The 7,993-nt window shown below is 28.3% G+C and overlaps 1 pseudogene; it reads left to right on the plus strand.

Moving 5' to 3' along the window:
- The first annotated feature begins 4,974 nt into the window (after positions 1-4,974).
- LOC111277719 (dynamin-related protein 4C pseudogene) lies at positions 4,975-7,231 on the plus strand (annotated as a pseudogene).
- The last annotated feature ends 762 nt before the right edge of the window (positions 7,232-7,993 follow it).

The following is a 7,993-nucleotide window of genomic DNA, read 5'->3' on the forward strand; positions in this document are numbered from 1 at the left end:
AATAAATCTTATCTTATAACTATATTTGTTATAATATATATATATATATTTATTTATTTATATATATGATTAGTCAAATTGTGACTTTAAATTTTCTTTTCTTTTCATTCAACAAAATTTGAAGAGTTAATATTCGAATTCTTTTGATTGAGTCAAATTCAATTTAAAAGTTCAAGATTATGAGATCAAGTTTTTGCAAAAAAGAAAATAAAAGATATGATTGTTAAGCTAAATAATTAAAATATAAAGATATTTATTTTGGGTTTTCAAAATTTTAATTTTGTTTATTGATAAGATAACGACATTTAATTTATTTATAGTGTATGAAATGCATACATTATTTGTACATCAAATATAAATCATTTAATGTAACACTTAAAAGTTTAAGCCCTTCAAAACTAATTGATTCTTTTTGTGACCATATAGTTTATGCTGGTGATCCTTGCTTTTTCATCTTTCTCAAATTTGACTATAAGATAAAATAAAGTGCAAACATTCATATTTACATAAAAATAAGCTAATTCAGAGACAAAAAGTGCAATAGAAATACATTTAATTTAATTTTTTTTTAAATCCTCTCTAATTGAGTTAAGTAGATCGAGATAGAAGGATTATGGGTAGATTAAAATATAAAAAAAATAATTAATTAAAATGCCAACTAAATTCGTGCTTCATGACATTTGCCTGCTTTTTGATTCTGCTTCTGTGCTCCTATTTGATGTGTGGAAAGGTTTTTCTTTTTTCAACGAATGTGTGGAAAGGTATACTAATTTACAATTTAAGAATTGTTTTTTATTGATATTTTTTAATTTATTTTTAGAAAAATGAATAAAAAGAAAAATCTAAAAATTAATAGAAATCAAAAGTCAAATAGAAATAATACCAGTTAAAATTTAAATTTTTAACTTGAAAGATTTTGTTTTGGAAGTTTAATTTGATATGGATAAAGTGAAACTTAAATTAATGGTTAAAATTTAAATTTTCATTTTGATCTTTACTGATTACACGTTTCTTTTTTGATATTTAAAGTTACCTTGACACCTCTTGCAATTATATTATTAACTAATCAAATCATATATATACATATATATAATAAGATATTTATATATATTTTGAATTTAAATCCAAATTAAAGGTAAAATCTTTATATTTAAAATTTGAAAATATTCAAAATTTTTAACTTACCAAATAATCAAAGTTAAAGAATAAAGATTATATCTTTTTAAATTACTTTAAATTTTTAATTCAAGAAATTTCTTTAAATTTAAAATTTTTTTAGCCATTACATTTTATTTGTTTTATTTTTGTAAAATTATATTAAATGGACTAAAATTTTGTGTAAGTATACGAACTATTTATATAATTTAATAACTGATTTTATCCATCCAAATTACCATGTCAACAAAGTTAATAATTACATCAACAAAATCAATGTCTACATCATTAAGTCAATGGTCATGTCAACATTTTTACTAGCAAAAAATTTGATAATTGATTTTATTTATTTAAGTTATTGTATCAGCAAAGTTAAGGATTATGTCAATAAAGTCAATGTCCATGTTATTAAGATTAAAGGCCACATCAATATTTTTAACAACAAAAAATTTGATAACTGATTTTATCCGTCAAAGTTATCATATCAACAAAGTTAATGATTATGTCAACAAAGTCAATGTCCATGTCATTAAGATCAATGGTCATATCAATATTTTTGATTGTAAAAAAATTGATAATAGATTTTATCTATCCAAGTTGTCATGTCAACAAAGTTAATGATTACATCAACAAAGTCAATGTCTACATCATTGAGTCAATGGCCACATCAACATTTTTAATAGCAAGAATTTGATGGAATTAATGATTGGACTAAGATTATTAAATCAAAATAGTATGAGCATTAAATTTATATGAATTACATATAGGGATTAAATTCTAAATTTTGTCAGAGTATAAGGGCATCTTACATAATTTAACTATAAAAAAATCAATGAAAAGAGCATAATTTTTTTATCATTATTCCAAGTGCATTAATTCAACTATAATTATTTTTTACTATATTTTAATACTTATCCAATCATAACAAATAATTATAAAAGGATCTATCAGTTATAAATGTGCAATTCATATAAAATTTTGATTAATCTCACATATCTTTAAATTATGATTGATTAATAATAGTGACATAATGTAATACTTGTATAAATAACAAAAGAATTATTTTAAATATTTTTTATAAGTAGAGGGACTTTTTAATAAAGAATAAAAAATACATAGGGCTTAATAATAAATAACTCAACTTTTAATAGGGTTAACATAAACTAGTTGTTTGGCACATAATTGATCAAAATAAAAGAAAATGCTTATTTCTGATCTCTTCCTTATACAGAACAAATAAGTTGAACGATTTTAGTTGAAAGTTAAGAATGAAATCTACAAAGAGATTAAAGGTAAGTAAATATCTTTCTTCAATTTTATAAAAATAGTTTTTGATTCTTGAGTCTTAAAGTTTAACTTGTAATTGAAAATTTTAAAAACTTTAGGAAATTCATTATCACTCCTTAAGACTGGTTTGAGCAAATCAATTAGACTTTATTTTGTTGATAATGACGTGTTAAGAATGTTTATTAATGTGATTTTATGATTATAAAAATAAAAAATAAAAAATGGATGGGGTTAAGAAAGAAAATTTTTATTTTGTATGAACTATGATACTTGTAACGATGGATTAAAACAAAATTTTGTATTAAGAGATAAAATATTACTATGATTATTATATACTATTGAAAAACTTGTTGGATTTACTTTCGAATGAAACAAAAGAAAATCTATTTTGAGCTTTCCATGAAGAGTTGTCTAATTTTTACTTAAAAATGTGTAGGCTACCTAGTAGCAGTAGAGAGAAATTACAAAAATTCTCCTAATTTTACAATGAATTATGAATTGAGCCATAGATGTTTGAAAAGGATGTTAAGTTACTTTCCAACAAAACAAGAAAAACTAAATTCTGAGACTTCTATGAATAAATATTTAATTTTTATTAAAAGGTATACATGTTGTCAGGCAGCAACATATGACAGGGATTAAAAAATTATTATAATTAATTTATAAGGAATTATGAGATGGGCCATATATGGTTCGAAAGTTTATTAAGTCTGGTTTCTAACGAACTAAAAATATCTTAATTTTGATTGTATATTTTAAGATAGGATTGTTTTAGTGAAAAGAGTTCAGACTACCAATATTAGTTAATTGAGTTAACTCTTGTATAATTTAGTTGTTTTTAATATAAATGATTTCAAAAAGGGTTGATTAATTTACAATATGTTGAAATGACATTAAATATGTTGTTACTTATTTTGGAGGAAAAATTAAGTAATGGAATTGAAATGAGATAAATAAAATTTCACACACTTTGCTTGTTTTTGAATTTATGTTTATATGTATATTTCTAAATGAGTGAAATTTTATTTCTTTATTTTTTATGCATGAAAAGAGAATCAAGCATATGGTTATTTTGCGTTTTGCTATATAAATAATGGATCATGTTTTTGAATGAAATGAAAAATTGATTTATATTTAAAAAATGATTTTATAATAGTTACAAATTTATATCTTTAGGCAGTGAGATTGTCGACATAAAAATTAATTCTACGGTCTTGGCTAACAGGTTATAATAGTTAGTATAAGTATGATCATATAGTTCTGACTAATGGGTTATAGTAGTTAGCATAAGGCTTTGATTAACAAATTATAATAATTAACAATGATCACGATGATTAAATCGTCGATACGACAATTGTCATAGCTAGCATAAGGCTTTAATTAACAAATTATAATAATTAGTAATGATCATGAGGATGAAATTATCAATACGACCATTATCACAGGATATAGTAGTGATCGTAGCTAACACTAAACTAATAATAATAATGATTTATGATAATGAGTTTATAATTTTGAAGATTGATCCATGATTTATATGAAGTATGTATTTGACCATGATTTATGATTTGTAATTGATGAAATGTTTTTATGTGATATCAATCCTTTGCATGTTTACTTAAATATTTTGGAAGCATAGTTTAAATGATATTTTTGAATAAGTTATATGTATGTATGAAAAAGATGTTTGATCTAATAAAGTACGTGAGCTTATAATTACTGAATTATAGTTTGTTTTTTCCTTTTTACTTTTCCTTTATAGATAATTAAAATGATAAGTATGCTTAATCTTACGAGAAGCTAAAAGAATTTGGGCATTGGAGACATTATTTGACAAATAAGAGTTTATGAAATAATGTTTTTTGTTGTATTAGTTGACACTAACTTTTTAGAAATGTGTTATTTAATTAGTTTATAAATATTAAAATTACTTGAGAAAATTATTTTATTTGAGAAATTTTTAATAATTATATAAAATGTTTTCATATTATTTTGAAGTTTTACTTTAAAATAATAAAATCATATTGTATCTCGATTTTGAAACGTAACATATAATACAATAATTCAAAACGTAACACATAATGCAATAATTCGAAACATAACACGTAATAGAATAATTATAGATGACATGTTTCCAACTCTCTTTGGCCCTTTGTAGCTTGCTTTGCTTGTTTTCGAGGTTTGGTACAGGATGTACTGGCTTTATTCTTCTTGTTTTCAGTGCTTTATTCCATTGTGTCCTACCGAAGCTAATGGATTAATAGTGATCTTATTTTTATTGCCAATCTAATATAGGAAATACTAGTTGATGAAAGGAAACAAATAAAAATATGATATAAAATAAGTAAACTATTTAAAATAATCACTTTATAAAACCAACCTAGGAAAAAGAAATCCAATGAACTCATCATCATCACTTTAGTAAAAGCTTGTTGCTTCCCACCTTCCAACAATTAGCATATGAGATTTCACCATGAAAATTTCATCTATAACATCAAGTTTGGCTGAGTCCACTGCTGTCTCCATTTTTTTCCCCTCTCCGGCCAAGCCACAAGAACACCCAAAAAAACGTTACTTTGTCGAACAGTTTATCACAAAAATGAGTGGGGATGAGCATTCTGATTCAGGGAGCATTGGAGTTGATTATGAAGATTCTCAATCACATACAGAACTCCCTCCTATGGAACAACAAAAGGTGGTAGCAGCACAAGTCCAAGCTCCAATTATTTCATCATACAATGACAAAATCCGACCTTTGATTGATGCCATTGACAGGCTCAGGCTACTTATGGTCATGAAAGAAGGCATACAACTTCCCACAATTGTTGTGGTTGGAGACCAGTCATCAGGGAAGTCTAGTGTTCTTGAATCCTTGGCTGGTGTTAATCTTCCTCGTGGCCAGGGTATTTGCACACGGGTACCCCTCATAATCAGGTTGCAAAAAGATGCAAGGCCAAGCCCAGAGCTTTATTTGGAGTACAATGGCAAAATAGTTCCAGTGGACGAATCCCACATTGCAACAGCCATAAATCTTGCAACTGATGAGGTTGCGGGCCATGGTAAGGGCATATCTAACACCCCACTAACTTTAGTGGTGAAAAAAGGCGAGGTTCCTGATCTTACCATGGTTGATCTGCCTGGAATTACTAGAGTGCCTGTCCATGGTCAGCCTGAAAACATATATGAGCAGATCAGAGATATTATTATGCAGTACATAACACCTAAGGAAAGCATTATCCTCAATGTTTTGTCAGCTACTGTTGATTTTTCTACTTGTGAGTCCATTAGGATGTCACAGCAAGTGGACAAGACTGGTGAGAGAACGCTTGCTGTAGTTACTAAAGCTGATAAGGCCCCAGAAGGCCTTCTTGAGAAGGTTACTGCTGATGATGTGAATATAGGACTTGGTTATGTTTGTGTTAGGAATCGTATTGGTGATGAGTCCTTTGAAGAAGCAAGGAAGGAAGAGGCTAGATTGTTCCAAACTCATCCAAATCTGTCAAGGATTGATAATGCAATTGTGGGTGTTCCAGTATTGGCCCAAAAACTTGTTCAAATTCAGGCAAGTATTATTGCCAGGTGCTTACCGGAGATTGTGAAAAACATTAGTGAAAAGCTGAATGCAAATGTTTCAGAGCTGGAAAAAATGCCCATGGTTTTGACTTCTGTTGCTGATGCCACGCAAGCTTTCATGAGGATTGTTGGAGCAGCTAAAGAATCACTCAGGAAACTTCTTTGGAGAGGGGAATTTGATGAATACCCTGATGACAGCACAAAGCATGGTACTGTTCGCTTGTTTGAAATGCTCAACCAGTTCTCTGATGAGCTTCGCAAGCGCGAGGAAAGTGAACGCAAAAAAGAGTTTTTAACAGAAGAGATCAAGGTTTTGGAAGATGCTAAAGGAATTGAGCTACCAAATGTCCTTCCCCGTGAAGCATTCCTTTGTATCCTGCAGAGAAAAGTTGAGAAGATATCATTTTTGCCGATTGAATTTGCCGAAAAGATTTGGGACTACATAGATGGCGTGGTGATGGCAGTTTTGATGCGCCACTCAGAAATGTATTATATCCTTAGCATATCCATGAAAAGAGCTGCTTGCAATCTTGTTCAAAAGATGAAGGAGCGATCAATCAATCGGGTGAGGGAGATTGTAGAAATGGAGAAGCTGACAGGTTATACTCGTAATCCTGATTACATGAAGGAGTGGACTGAGCTCATGAAGCAAGAAAACTCTTTCATCAGTCAAGTAAATACTAGAAACCCCATGTCTTTGCCTTGCAGGATGAATCTTGAAGGCTTTGGGGATATTGAAATTGAACATCTTAGACAGCATTCCAATAATACGTTGCTTGTGCAGCAGGCTTTTGACCTGAAGATGAGAATGACTGCTTATTGGAAGATAGTTCTGGTGAGGTTGGTTGATACATTGGCGTTGCATTTGCAATATAGTGTTCATAATCTTGTGAACAATGACATGGAGGAGATTGTGAAGGAGTTGATGGGAGCAGATGGGCTTGGGATTGAAAGAATGTTTGTTGAGTCTCGTTCAATGGCTGCAAAGCGTGAGAAGCTGCGAAAGAGCATCAAACTGTTGATGGAGTCCAAAGATGTTGTGGCCAAAGTCATGGACAGGATTGCTAGTTATGATGCTTAATATAAATTTCCCATAAATTTAGGTGTGGTTTGCTTAATTGCGTGTTTTAAGTATATGTTTCCTATGTGAGTGACCAAACTTTTTACTGAAGTTATATTAATTTATAGTAATACCATGCTTTGGATTTGCAGTTTTTTTTTTGGCCAGAAAAAAAAAATCCTAGTAAAAGCAACGCTTGTGGTGACTAAACTAAAGCATTCACAAACATCACTGATCAGAATTAGAAAGAATTTCTCAGTAAACTAGTAAAATCTCCCTCAATTTGTTTTGGAGGTAATAATATTTTTTATTTTTTAAAAGTATAAATCAATAAATATTCATATTTAATAAGTTTTAAAAATAATTATTATAAATTATAAATATTTTCAAAAATAATATCTAATTCTCTTTATATATCTTTTTTTTTTTCTAGCTAGGTGACTTGACTTTTTTTATCAAAAGATCTAAATTTTTTCACTCTATTTTAAAGATTTAAATTTATAAAACTAATATATATACTTGATAATTTTTTATTTTTCATAAAAATTAATACTTTTGTTAAAAAAATTTTAAGAATAAAAAACAAAAAAAAAAAGAAAATTATACATAAAATCCGTACAAAAAACTATTGATGTGCGAAACCGTATATGTAACAAGCTAGCTTATATATGAACGTGCAAAACCGTATGCTTGTTTTACCTTGCCACCGTGTGTCAAAATGGAAGACTGTACCTTGGAATATTAGTGGCATGAATGTTTGAACTATGAGGTGACTAATTAGATCTCTAACAGTTGGAATGGTGGATTTTTGAATTTGCTGATTAGCTTGAAAAATCTGAATAAACTAGTATTATCTTATCAATATTAAGACCAGGTGTACTATAATAATTCATTTCAAAATATTACATTGTCTGTGCC

The sequence above is a fragment of the Durio zibethinus genome, chromosome 7, assembly GCF_047325235.1.
Source record: "Durio zibethinus cultivar Kanyao isolate XHJ-2024 chromosome 7, ASM4732523v1, whole genome shotgun sequence".
Taxonomy (NCBI): Eukaryota; Viridiplantae; Streptophyta; class Magnoliopsida; order Malvales; family Malvaceae; genus Durio; species Durio zibethinus.